At 35.4% G+C, this 12,360-nt stretch overlaps 1 long non-coding RNA gene across 1 annotated transcript in view; it reads right to left on the reverse strand.

Moving 5' to 3' along the window:
- The window catches only part of LOC134728595 (uncharacterized), a 29,398-nt gene extending 17,495 nt beyond the window's left edge, over positions 1-11,903 (reverse strand). The window contains exons 1-3 of the long non-coding RNA XR_010109185.1: positions 11,818-11,903; positions 10,396-10,477; positions 19-84 (exon numbers count right to left, since the gene is read on the reverse strand). This is a non-coding gene — a long non-coding RNA (uncharacterized LOC134728595). The remainder of the gene's footprint in view (positions 1-18; positions 85-10,395; positions 10,478-11,817) is intronic.
- Positions 11,904-12,360: the final 457 nt, after the last annotated feature.

Here is a 12,360-nt window from a genome sequence, read left to right on the forward strand (position 1 = left end):
CATCTGCTGCAATATTACCTCTTGCTTGGGAGGAGGCCAGTCTTTTGTTTTATTCAGGCCTTCAATTGATTGCATGAGGTCTACCTACATTGTGGAAAGCAATCCACTATACTCAAATCCCACTGATTTCAATGTTAATCTCATTCAAAAACACCCTCACAGAACTGTCTAGAATGTTTGACCACATCACTGGGCACCATGCCCAGCCAAGTTGACACATAAAATTAGCCATTACAATATGCCTGCTTTCCACTACACATACTGACGCCTTAGGACACATATGATTATGTAATATGATTATTTCATGTTACCAGGGACTTACAGTTATGGGTTACATTATGGGTTGATGCATTTAGTGAAGGAATTATTGATTTGTGCAATGCTCAAGTTTTTAACTAAGTGGAAAAATAAAAATTCATATCTTACCTGTCTCTGAGAGTAAATCTCATTCACTTAGCCAAAAGGATACATTTTTCTCTCAACGTGACACTTCCCGAAGTTCACTTCTGTACTTAGTAAAGTGAAATTTGCCCCATCCTTGTAAATAGCAAAGAAAGATTCAGTCTACTAGAATGCAAACTATTTTGTCTAACCCTTTGTTGCAGTGGCAGAGTTTTGAGGACATGTGGAAATGGGAAGTTGAGACACTTGGAAACTTGCAATTCTTGGTGAGCCCTCTGTCATCAGGCCTGGATACAGAGTCAAAAGATATAGGAAATGTTGTATAGTATAAAAATATCCCACATTTCTGTCCTCCAAATAGCACAGGCTTCTAATAATTAATAATTAAAGTAATAATTCCTCTCCCATCCGACACTAAGAATAATCGAATGGCAAACAGCATTATAAAATTTTATTGCCAGAGTATTATTGAAAATCTAGTGAATATATTCTCAGGATTTGCAGTTTTAACACAGTGCTTTCAAAAGACACCCTAGACCTAAGATTTTTGGTTGATAAAGTAACCAAATTATTTCTATTTGTATAATTTTCAAAAAACACATCTGCAGAAAGTATATTCCAATGGATATTAAAAGTCCCTTGTTAGGAGAGAAGCTAAGGAAACCTTGTATTTTAAACAATTTTGCATACGTGTAACTACTGAAGTTGCTGTATAATATAGGAAACAATTTTAAAATGAAAGTAAGATATTAACACATTAAAACTTAGTATAGAGAAATATAGTAATTACTGATAAAAGGAATGATAAATCATAGATATTAGACCAGAATTGGTTTTACTCACCATCTATTTGTACGTACATTTCAAAGCAATATATATTAAATGTAGCAGATGCTTTTATGAATATTATTATTTTCTGTACAGAAGTGTAACTGGAATAAAATAATTTTTTAAATGCCACAACTGATTATTTTTAGTTATGAGATAATGCTCTATAATTTAAATAGCCAAGAGCATGATTTCTTATTACCTAGCACATTAATTCAAAGTTGTGGGGTGAAATTCCATTAAGGTGAGAGAAAGTCATGTTCATCTATTCAAGTTGCAGGATGACTAATTCACTTTGTTCTGTTGTCTAAAATAAAAATACACTAATTGTGCAAAAATTAGGGTGTGTTGAGTTACAGCTGTGTGTTGTTTGACCTAAATGAAGCTGTGTGTGATCGAGAATCTTTATGCAGTACCTGCCTACTCATTTGTAAACCTCAAGAAATCTAAACATCTTTAACACTACATTTAACATTTATGAAGAAAATCTATCATTATGCTCACTGGATATATTTACACATTTATGACTTTTTATCACAACCTGGCCTTTGATGTGTGGCAATCTCTGTATCTGTCCTTTAATTAACTCCCTTACCTTTTTCTCACATTAGATATTCCCAACTTTGATGCCTAAGTACAATTCACTCACCCATCATTCATTCTTAGAAATGTAAATGCTTCATAAAAGCAATGCCATTTCTCGCCTTACACATTTTAGAAAAAATAATTGAGGCCATAGGCTTCAAACAGTTTTCCCTGTCCTTTCTGATGACAAGCCAATAGACTATTTCTCCATGCTGAGAGTATGAATGGACCATAGTAATAGTATCCCATTCCATTGACACTAATCTCTGACTCTTCAGGCCACCCTCTAGCCCTCTGCAAAATCCTTATCCAAAGAGTCACTCACATGTGTTCTCAGAACTGCTCAGTCAGGTACCATATGGCATCTGTCAGATATCGCCTTTGTTACCTATGCTAGGAAATGTCTGCCCACCAGGCAGCTCTGCTCTTCTGGGCACCAGTGCCACAGCCACTTGTGTACTGCTGCGTTGGCCAAGTGTCAACATGATGGCTGAGTGCTTCTGTTCCTTTCATTGAGTGCCACCATGCTGCCAAGGCCTACTGACATCACGTGCCAGGCACAACAGCAGACCATCTGGCACTATGACTTCTGCCATCTCTTTCTAGGAGCTGCTGGAAAAGAGGGCACAGAATTTAAACCTATCAAGTGGCCCGTGATAACATGGGGTAGAATAAACCCTACTTCTTCTCTTAATATTATACTCTAACAGAGGGGACCTTAAGTGTCCTCCTGTGTTTTCTGAGATTTTCCTGAAATTTGTTCATTTCTTACTCAAAGTCCTGTTTTTACATAGGACCTAGATATGAATTCATGAGAACTTAGAGATGATCATATTTGACTGACAAAACTGACAAAAATGATTTGATCCACGAAGTGTCATGTTAAAAGAATGAATACATTCATTAATTGCTTGTTTTGCCTCAGACTTCCTCAGGCAGACCCTAAGACAAGGATTTGCAAGCAAATACTTTATTAAGTGTTCCCAGGAGAAAACAGTAAGGGAGTGCAAAAAGCAGAACCAGGAAAAGGAAGAGGTCAAACAAGGATGCAATTTTAGGTAAAATCCTGGCTCCAGTCTGATGCCATGGGGAGCTCTGTTGTGCAAACTATACCTCAGAGTTTCTTCTGTGAGGAGGTGGGATTTCTATTTTTTAATGTTTATTTTTTAAAATGACAAAAATTATATATTTATCGTATACAACATAATGTTTTGCTATATGGAGACATTGTGGAGTGGCTAAATCAAGCTAATTCACACATGCATTACCTCACACTTTCCATCAGTCATTGGCTGTGACTGCCCTGAGGTGGGGAAAATCAAACATCAAGCACTTTCTACTGTCTGAGCAGGCAACGGTGGCTCAAGTAGCCTGAGGCATTTGAAGGCAATCACAGATGCTAGTTATTAGAAGCAAAAGCACATACATGGCAAGGGAGGGATGCATAGAAAAAGTGGAAGGGGTCCCAGGAGATCTTGGCAGGGTACTGATAGGGTCCACTGCACTCATTTACTAGTGGTGGCTTGCTTCATTTCTCAATATGAGAATAAAACAATCCTGAAGCCAGCAGAGCCAAAATAAGCCACAATGCTTTTAGAATTATATGTTCATTTTAGTTCAAGGCGACTTTTTTTTTAAACTACAGCAAAAGGATTTTCTCATATTTATTTCATAGAATCATATATTTTTGAAACAGAAGGGAACTTAGTGACTATGCACAGCCTCCCAACAACTTGAATTCTACCCTGTCCCCCAGCCTCACAACTGTCTAGAAGAGTGTCACCTTTCAGATGTTGAACAACTTGTTAATAGAGCAGCTATAATAGCTGTCTTTCTGTTGCCACTTTTATATTATTTTCACAATAGTTATTTAACTTGCAAAATATTTCAAAATACAGAAAGAATAAAAAAAAACAGGTACCCATGTTCTCATCAATCATTTAAATAGATATTATTTGACCAAAAATTGGCTGAGGGATCTTTTTTCTGATACAAAAGAGAACATGTTATAAATTCACATAAAGTGTCGTCCTTCACCTTCACCAATACTTTCAGTAATAACTTCTCCTACAAAATGAATCACTCTCTGAAAAGGGCATGTTATTATTCTTTAGCTTTTTTTTTTTTGTAATGTTGCTACATTTCTTTGTAGAAAAATACGTGAATATTATCACACTTTAACTTTTTTAAAAGATTTATTATTTTGATACTCATACATCTAATTTATTCATCTGAGCAGCCTTAGAATGTTTTATTACATTTCCTGAGTGAAGGACACAGTAAGGCTGTGTTCCTGTTTTAGTATTAATAAAAACAGTGCCAATTAGATTTTATGCCTATTTTATATTCGAGTAGTTTTTTTCTATACGAAATGTGGTATTGCTAGGTTGTAGTATACATGCATCTTCAACTTTTTTTTTTTTTTTTTTTGAGACAGAGTTTTGCCCTTGTTGCCCAGGCTGGAGTACAGTGGCACAATCTTGGCTGACTGCAACCTCTGCCTCCCAGGCTCAAGTGATTCTCCTTTCTCAACCTCCCGAGTAGCTGGGATTACAGGCATGCACCACCACGCCTGGCTATTTTTTGTATTTTTAGTAGAGACAGGGTTTCACCATGCTGACCAGGCTGATCTCAAACTCCTGACCTTAGATGATCCACCCACCTCAGCCTCCCAAAGTTCTGGGATTACAGGCATGAGCCACTGCACCCGGCCACATCTTTGACTTTTTTAGTTTTACTCTTTAGAAATATACTTTAAAGGAATTTCTTGTTTACAAAAATAATTTATAAATTATCTAAAAAAGTCATAATATTTATTTTAAAATAATTTATTACTTAATGTTCCTGAAACATCATCTTTAAGATAATGGGAAATTATGATTTGGGTTAAGTGTGCTTATTTATCTGATTGCTTTTTATTTACTTGATTGCTTTTTATTTAACTGAATCAAAATTTCATTTGCTGTGAATTATTATGATAGCATTAAGGATATGGAGGCCTAATATTAAAATTTTGTTAGCTGTGGACTTGGAAAGTGCAAAAACCTTTCAAATTTGCTCCAGTTTTTCACTCATAGGGTATCTCCTAAATCAGATCGGTTTTTTTATGACTAGCCATATGTAGGTTCTATTTTCTTTTCCTTTCCCACTAAATAAATTTTGGACATGTGTTAAGTCTATCTCTAGAAATGTGTTCATATACATCCCTCCAACTCTCACATCTATGCCTAAAAGTGCTGTGCTGGGAAACTGATAGAAAGGTATGCTTTTAGCTCTATCTCAAATTTATTTCTCATGCATATCTGTCTTTTAAAGCACAAACTCTTTATGCATATAAGTAAATGCTGACAATGCCAAAAGCTATCCAATACAACATAAAAGAGTTAAGGTTTCCAGTTCTCTTGATATTTTCTCCAAGGCTGTCCTCTTTGAGATGGGTATGGTGTTGTGTTGAAAGGGGTATGATATTAGTGAAAAGGGACTTGCTTTGCTATCTAAATGTAAAACTAGTTCTATTTTATAAACCATCCTCTTCTGAATCAGGTTTGCACTGGAATGCTGTCTGAATTCCAGGGCAAGGAGGTCTTCATGTAGCCAGTAAAAATCTCAAAATATTCTATCACTTTGTGGTCTTTGTCTTAACCTTAATTATCTTAGAATTTTAGAGTCCATGATGACATGAGGGAGTGAGTATTGAGATGAAACATGAAAGGATTATAGGTAAAAAAAAAATTCATTGAAGGATTAAAAATAAAAGCCAATTCATGTAATATTCAAGGTACTTTCATATAAAAATTTATTAAATGATAAACCCCAATTCTAAATGGTTAGTAGATAATTATTATTCCCATTTTACAGATGAGAAGGCTGAGGCTCATAGAAAATAGATCATTTGTCTAAGACTACAGAGTTTGGTTGGAGGTTTTCTGATTCATGCTAGTACTTATTGCTCAGTATAGTCTGATGGCATTTAAGTTTTGAGAATTATATTACAACAAACCTTGGGGACATCAGTTCAAAATATTAATAAGAGCTTTAGTTTTCTCTCCAACCACTCAGAGTACATCAGCAACCTTGACCCAGGTAGGCGATTCCAATGGAGCTCTTCAATTTCAGCACATTTCTTGTTTTCTGACCTACATAAGCAAATTGTGTTGCTGGCACAGGAATTAAAAGCAGCCACGTTGTGGCCTCTCTAGAAACAATGTAGTATAGGATTTAAGAGCATAAACTAGGCTCAGGATTCAGTTGCCTGGGTTCAAATCTGAACTCTGTGGTTTATTGTTATTATTTATCATATGACTATGGAACAAGTATTTAACTTCAATTTCCTCTTCTGTAAAGTGGAGATAATAGCCCCCACCTCACAGAGTTGTTGTGATGAAGAAATGAATCATAGAGTGCCAGAGAAGCATGCCTGCCATACCGTATGTGTTATATACTTGTGTGATGTTATTATTATTATTATAGTAAGGGAATACTGTAATTAGATAGTACATATTCTGGCATAGGTTCTCTAAGAGCTTGTCTGGACCGTCCAGTCTGTGCACCAGGATCCTGTCTGTAAAATGGCTGCCAAGCCTTCCCCAAAAGCTTCTTCATTGACTCAACAACAAGAATCCAGAATGACAGTTACGACACAAATATGTGAACTAAACAGAGCTTTCCAAACAGTTACCCCAAGCTAAAGAACGTATCAGGTCAACACAAATAGCACTCAGGAATAAAAGCAATGTGATTCTGATATTAGGGACAAGGTGAGACAACAAGATGGGGCAATTATAATGTCTACCTGTTACTTGCCATTTCACTGGGAAGCATGAATGAAAATAAATAATAACAGTCCAAGGGAATGCATGGATTTTTTTTCATGTATCATTTAATAATGAAGACAATAATAGTAACAAACTTCTGGTCATGTATTCCAGCAAAATTTCCCTTCTTTACATTCAAGCCTCTGTACCCACTTCCTCATTTCCTGTTCACTATCCAATCCCCTGCTGTTTGATTTATTTCTTCATGGTTCCTTTCCTGTCATAAGCAGCCTAAGTGTCCATCAACTGATGAATGGATAAAGAAAATGTGATACCTATACACAATGGAGTACTATTCAGCCATAAAAAGAATGAGATGCAGTCATTTGTAACAACATGGATGGAACTGGTGGAGATCATTATGTGAAATGAAGTAAGCCAGGCACAGAAAGGCCAACATCACATGTTCTCACTTATTTGTGGGTTCTAAAAGTCAAAACAATTGATCTTATGGACATAGAGAATAGAAGGATGGTTATCAGAGTCTGGGAAGGGTAGTGGAGGGCTGGGGGAGGTGGGGATGCTTAACAGGTCCAAAAAAATAAAAAACAAGAATGAATGAATAAGACCTATTACTTGATAGCACAATAGGGTAACTATAGTCAATACTAACTTAATTGTACATTTTAAAATAACTTGAGGAGTGTAATTGGATTGCTTGTAACTCAAAAGATAAATGCTTGAAGATATGGATACCCCATTTGCCATGATGAGCTTATTTCACATTGCGTGCCTGTATCAAAACATCTCAGGTACCCCATAAATACATACACATACTGTGCACCTACAACAATTTTTGAAAATTAAAAATATGAAAACAAAAAATCTCTAGGAGTATCAACAATAACATTGCAAAAACTGATCATATGGGTGACTGATTTTAGTTGTAACAATGAAAGAAGTCATCACAATTTTAAAACATTGAGCCATTTTTGTGGGTTTTTAGTGGCATTAAACTTATTGCTGGTCATTCTCCTTGGTAGGGCTTCCTGGACACCCCTTTTGACTTAGTTTAGATTTAGTCTTAATCTGTCTAACAAAGTAAAGTGTTGTTCAGTGACCCAATCTTATTTTTATTATTCTTTCACTTATCATTGTATCTTCAGTGACTTCTGCCTCCCTGGTTTAGCTATTGTTTATATGCTGATAACTTTGAAACAGATGTCTTCAGTTTTGATTCCCCTGATGGGAGGGGGATCAATGTGAGCTTTTCCATCAAAGACAAGCTGAGTGTTACAAATGTTGGGATGCCCTTAAAAATATAACTTAAGAAATAATTATACTAATTTGCCTTTGTATTTTTCACAGTGGAATGCATGGTACTTCTAATGTTAAGAACTTACAAGGCACTAAATACATACTAAATAAATGAAATTAATTGTGTAAATTCTTAAAGAATGAAGAAGCAGCTGCTCACTGTGCGTGTCTAAATTATTAAATATAAATTTCTTAATATAAAGTTTAAACTTTGAGAAAAATATCTCCTCATAAATTGAAAAACTTTCATCATTGTTTATAAAATGCAGCCACAGAGTTCTGTGCTTCCCTGAAGAACACACCATGTGTTCCCAACAACTTCTCAGAAGTAAAATTCATTAACCAGCTGTTCTGTGGTTTATGTAAATTACTTTTCCTGGAAGAACTCAAAACTGTAACCAATCAATCACTCAAAAGATTAGTTAGTGCAGTTAAGTCGATAATGCTCCCAGTAAAGTCAACATTCCATATATCTGTTTTTGTTACTGATCTGTGATCCTGGAAACAATTTCGTGTTTGTTGTGCCTCATTCTTTCTAATTTTAAAATAAGGCCATAATGGATATTTCCAAAATTATATAAGATAAAATATTCTAAGAAAAAGATAAATTACATTGATAATTAAATAAATTATATAATTTAGGGTGTTTTGGCCATAAATTACAACCTCATGGGATTCCAAGTAATCAAAACATTATTCGAGAGACAATAATATCTTAGGTGAGTTTTTGAACTCCACCCCCCCGAATTTCGTAACAATAAGTCCATGAAATAGGTATTATTATCTCTGTTTTAGAAATGAAGAAACTGAAGAAGGGGGTTGAGAAGAATGATTAGAGCAGAAAGAGAGTGTGTGGGTAGTGGTGCTAGTAGAAAAAGAGGGGAGAAATACAATATAATGGATTCAGAGAAATTGGAGGAGTAAAGAGCTTCTTGAAAGAAGGAGTGTTTAATAAAGTCAAATATTAAAGAAAATTATGTAAGATAAGATAGAGAATTAACTCTTACTTTTGAGTATTAGAGGATTCTGGTAAATTTGGTAACACTCACTTTAGTGGGAAGGTGGAGGAGGAAACCAGAGTTCTAGAAGCAGAGGAATAGTGGGAGGTGAGGAAGCTGATCAGCAAATATGCTCCATCTGGGGAAACCATGCAAAGGTAAGACACGAGGCTGAAAAATTGTGTGAGTGACGCAACTTCTCAAGAAAGTTTTTATTATGGTTCTTATTATTTTTCTTTTTTGTTAGTTTTACTAGTGACATTGCTCTGGGACATTTATGTGATTACAAGCAGGAACCAGAGATGGGGAGAGCCAAAAAAAAAAAAAAAAAAAATGTAGTAAATAGGTTTGATGATGGAGAAGGTCCCTAAGTTGGTAGGAAATTATTGAATCCCAAGCCCAGGTGAGAGACTTCAATTTCAATCAGGAATAACAAGCAAAGCATAAAGTGTCAGGGGCAGATAGAGATGAACATAAACAAAATAGATTTGGGGTAGACTGGGAAGATGACTTAGGGAGAAAACAGAAGGCCCAGTCCCCTGGGACCCTATTTCCTTGGGGCTCAGAGTCTGATGTGTCTGATCATACTTTCATTAAACTTGAACAAATGAGGATATTAGGGACTCTACGACAGGATATTTTAGATAATCAGAAAGAATTCTGAGCCAGTTAGGTGGAGACATGCCACACAAGCCATGGAGGAAAGGGTTAACTTAGCAGGCCTAGGTTGCTGAAACACTGTGCATTCCAAAAAAAAAAAAAAAGCCCTGTCTTTAGGACTGGCTTCTGGGAGATAACCTCTGAGCCCTTAGAAAATAAATACTCCCTGCTAAGGATGTTTTTGTATGCCTGAAAAGTGTGACTAGATATGTTTATCCTAATAATATGATTTATGGTGAACACATATTTTTGTTCTGGGTGCTGGGATCTGAGTAGCTGAGGTCAGTTCACATGAGTCTTACGTGCATGTAGACCTCAAGGCTTAGGTGAGCTTCCCTCAACTGGCATCATTTTGGCCATGGTTGTCACGCATCCCTTCTGGGAGAATTGTATGTCCCTATGTGTCTCCACTGGAAGAACACCTGAAGTTTGCTCCTCCTCTCTCCTGGACTTCACCCCATGTACATTTTCCCTTTGACGATTTTAATTTTTGTTCTGCCATTGTAATAAAAAACAGTTACTATGAGTATAATAGCTATCCCGAGTCCTGTGAGTTCTAGCAAATCCTAGAGCATGAAGGTGGCCTCAGGGACACGCAACTCACATAATAAATGTTAATTATAAATAAATCAACATAATTTACTGTTTTTTAAAAGATGTTTGTTTTTCATGGCTTAGTGAATTGTTTATTTATTATTCATTTATTGATGAAGTGCCCACTGAGGTCCAGGCACTATACTAGGTAGAGAACTATACTAGGTGGAGCTTGGGAGAAGCACAGAGGTAACAAGTTAAGAAAAAAATAAACAACCTCAAATATGGTAAGTGCTAAATAGTAAATACAAACTCACCAACAGACAGACTGAGATGGGGTCACTTTAGGTGGTATGGTCTTCATGGAGAGAGAACTTGCTGGACAGAACATGCAAAGATCTGGATGGAAGATCAGCAAATTTAAATGCTCTTAGAGTGAGAATCAGGTTAACATATTTTTTTGAAAAGAGAAAAGACAAATTGACTAGAGAAATTAACGAGAGGGTGATTTGTAAGAATGGAAATCATAACTTGGAAAATATTACATATATGTATATAGTTGGATTACATATATATTTTTTCCATATATAAAAAGATACTAAAAAATATATATGTAGTCGTTTATATATACAAAAATACATGCAGTCATCTATATATAAACATATGTAGTCCAACTTTATGTATAAACATATATATAGTCATTTATATATATAATTGGACTACATATGTTTATATATATAATTGGACTAATATATGTTTTTTTCAGTACCCCTTATTGACATGAACAATCTCTTTCACTTTAGTATATGGAAATCTTTTACTTTATCTTTATACTCATTGGTATTTTACTGTGGTGTTTTGGTTCAATATAGTAACTATTAATCATTGCTACCATGTTGACCAGAATGCTTTTCTTTGTATTTGAACTAAATAACACAGAGAGTACAATGCATTTGAACATAGTTTTTAGTCTTTATATTTTCTACTGTAAAGATGATTTGAATTTGTAGCATAGTTCTCCATAGAATTATAATAATAATTTTTCAAAATCTCTTTGGTAAACCCTTCCTATTTGATTTAAGACAATTAATGGATATATAAATAGGATATAAGAAATCATCTAAAAGCTTTTCACATTGAATTACTGTCTTGTATAAATACTTCTTGATATAGACACCCATTAATGACATTCCTCTTTCCTCGAGCACCTGTTCCTGGTAAAAACAAGGGCTATATTGATTTGCTGCAATTTATCTTCTCCCAGGATTTTTGTCTTGACAGTGTGAGAAGATTAATTGGAATTAATGGCATTTGCACAGCTAATTAAAGTCACTCTTCCTAAAGTCAAATCAATTCCTTTAATCAGAAGAGTGACAAAGCTTTGCTTACTTGTTATAGTCTGCATGTAAATGTTCCCTGGATAAATCAGAATCTCTGCAAACATTAGGCACTGAATTCAGTAACTACTTGGGTTGGCCGGGAATTTCTCTCACACTTAGTAATTTACAAAATATCATTTATACCACTTATGAATATACTATGCATGTTTTAAATTAAGTGCAATAAAACAATTTATGTGTATTATATATGTAAATATATAGTATATCTTTAAAAACACCTACATGTATAAATCCTTAGGATAATTCTTAGCTAAATGTATTAGCCCATTTTCACGCTGCTGATAAAAACATACCCGAAACTGGGTAATTTATAAAGAATAAGAGGTTTAATGGACTTACAGTTCCACATGGCTGGGGAGGCCTCACAATCATGGTGGAAGGCGGAGGAGCAGCAAAGTCACCTCTTACGTGGCAGCAGGCAAGAGAGCTTACATAGGGGAACTCCCTGTTATAAAACCATCAGATCTCGTGAGACTTTTTCACTATCACGAGAACAGCACGGGAAAGACCCGCCCCCCATGATTCAATTGCCTCCCACTGAGTCTCTCCCACAACACGTAGGAATTATGGGAGCTACAATTCAAGATGAGATTTGGGTGGGGACACCCCCAAACCATATCATTAAAGATCACATAATCCAAGAGGAAGTACGGAATTAGTAATTATTGGTCCATTCAGGCATCAAATCTGTATTTAGTTGATATTGTCTGATTTTATCACATTCTGCCAATTCCTTTCTCCACATTGGCTATATATGCCTGGAGTAGTTGTTCATTAAAGACTGAATGATTTAGCCAAAACGAATACATATTTCTGAGGGAAAATTTAGGCAGATACATCAAAATTTTGTCTCTGTTGCTGTTCACTGTCAATGCAACAATG

This window comes from Pan paniscus, chromosome 11 (assembly GCF_029289425.2).
Source record: "Pan paniscus chromosome 11, NHGRI_mPanPan1-v2.0_pri, whole genome shotgun sequence".
Classification (NCBI taxonomy): domain Eukaryota; kingdom Metazoa; phylum Chordata; class Mammalia; order Primates; family Hominidae; genus Pan; species Pan paniscus.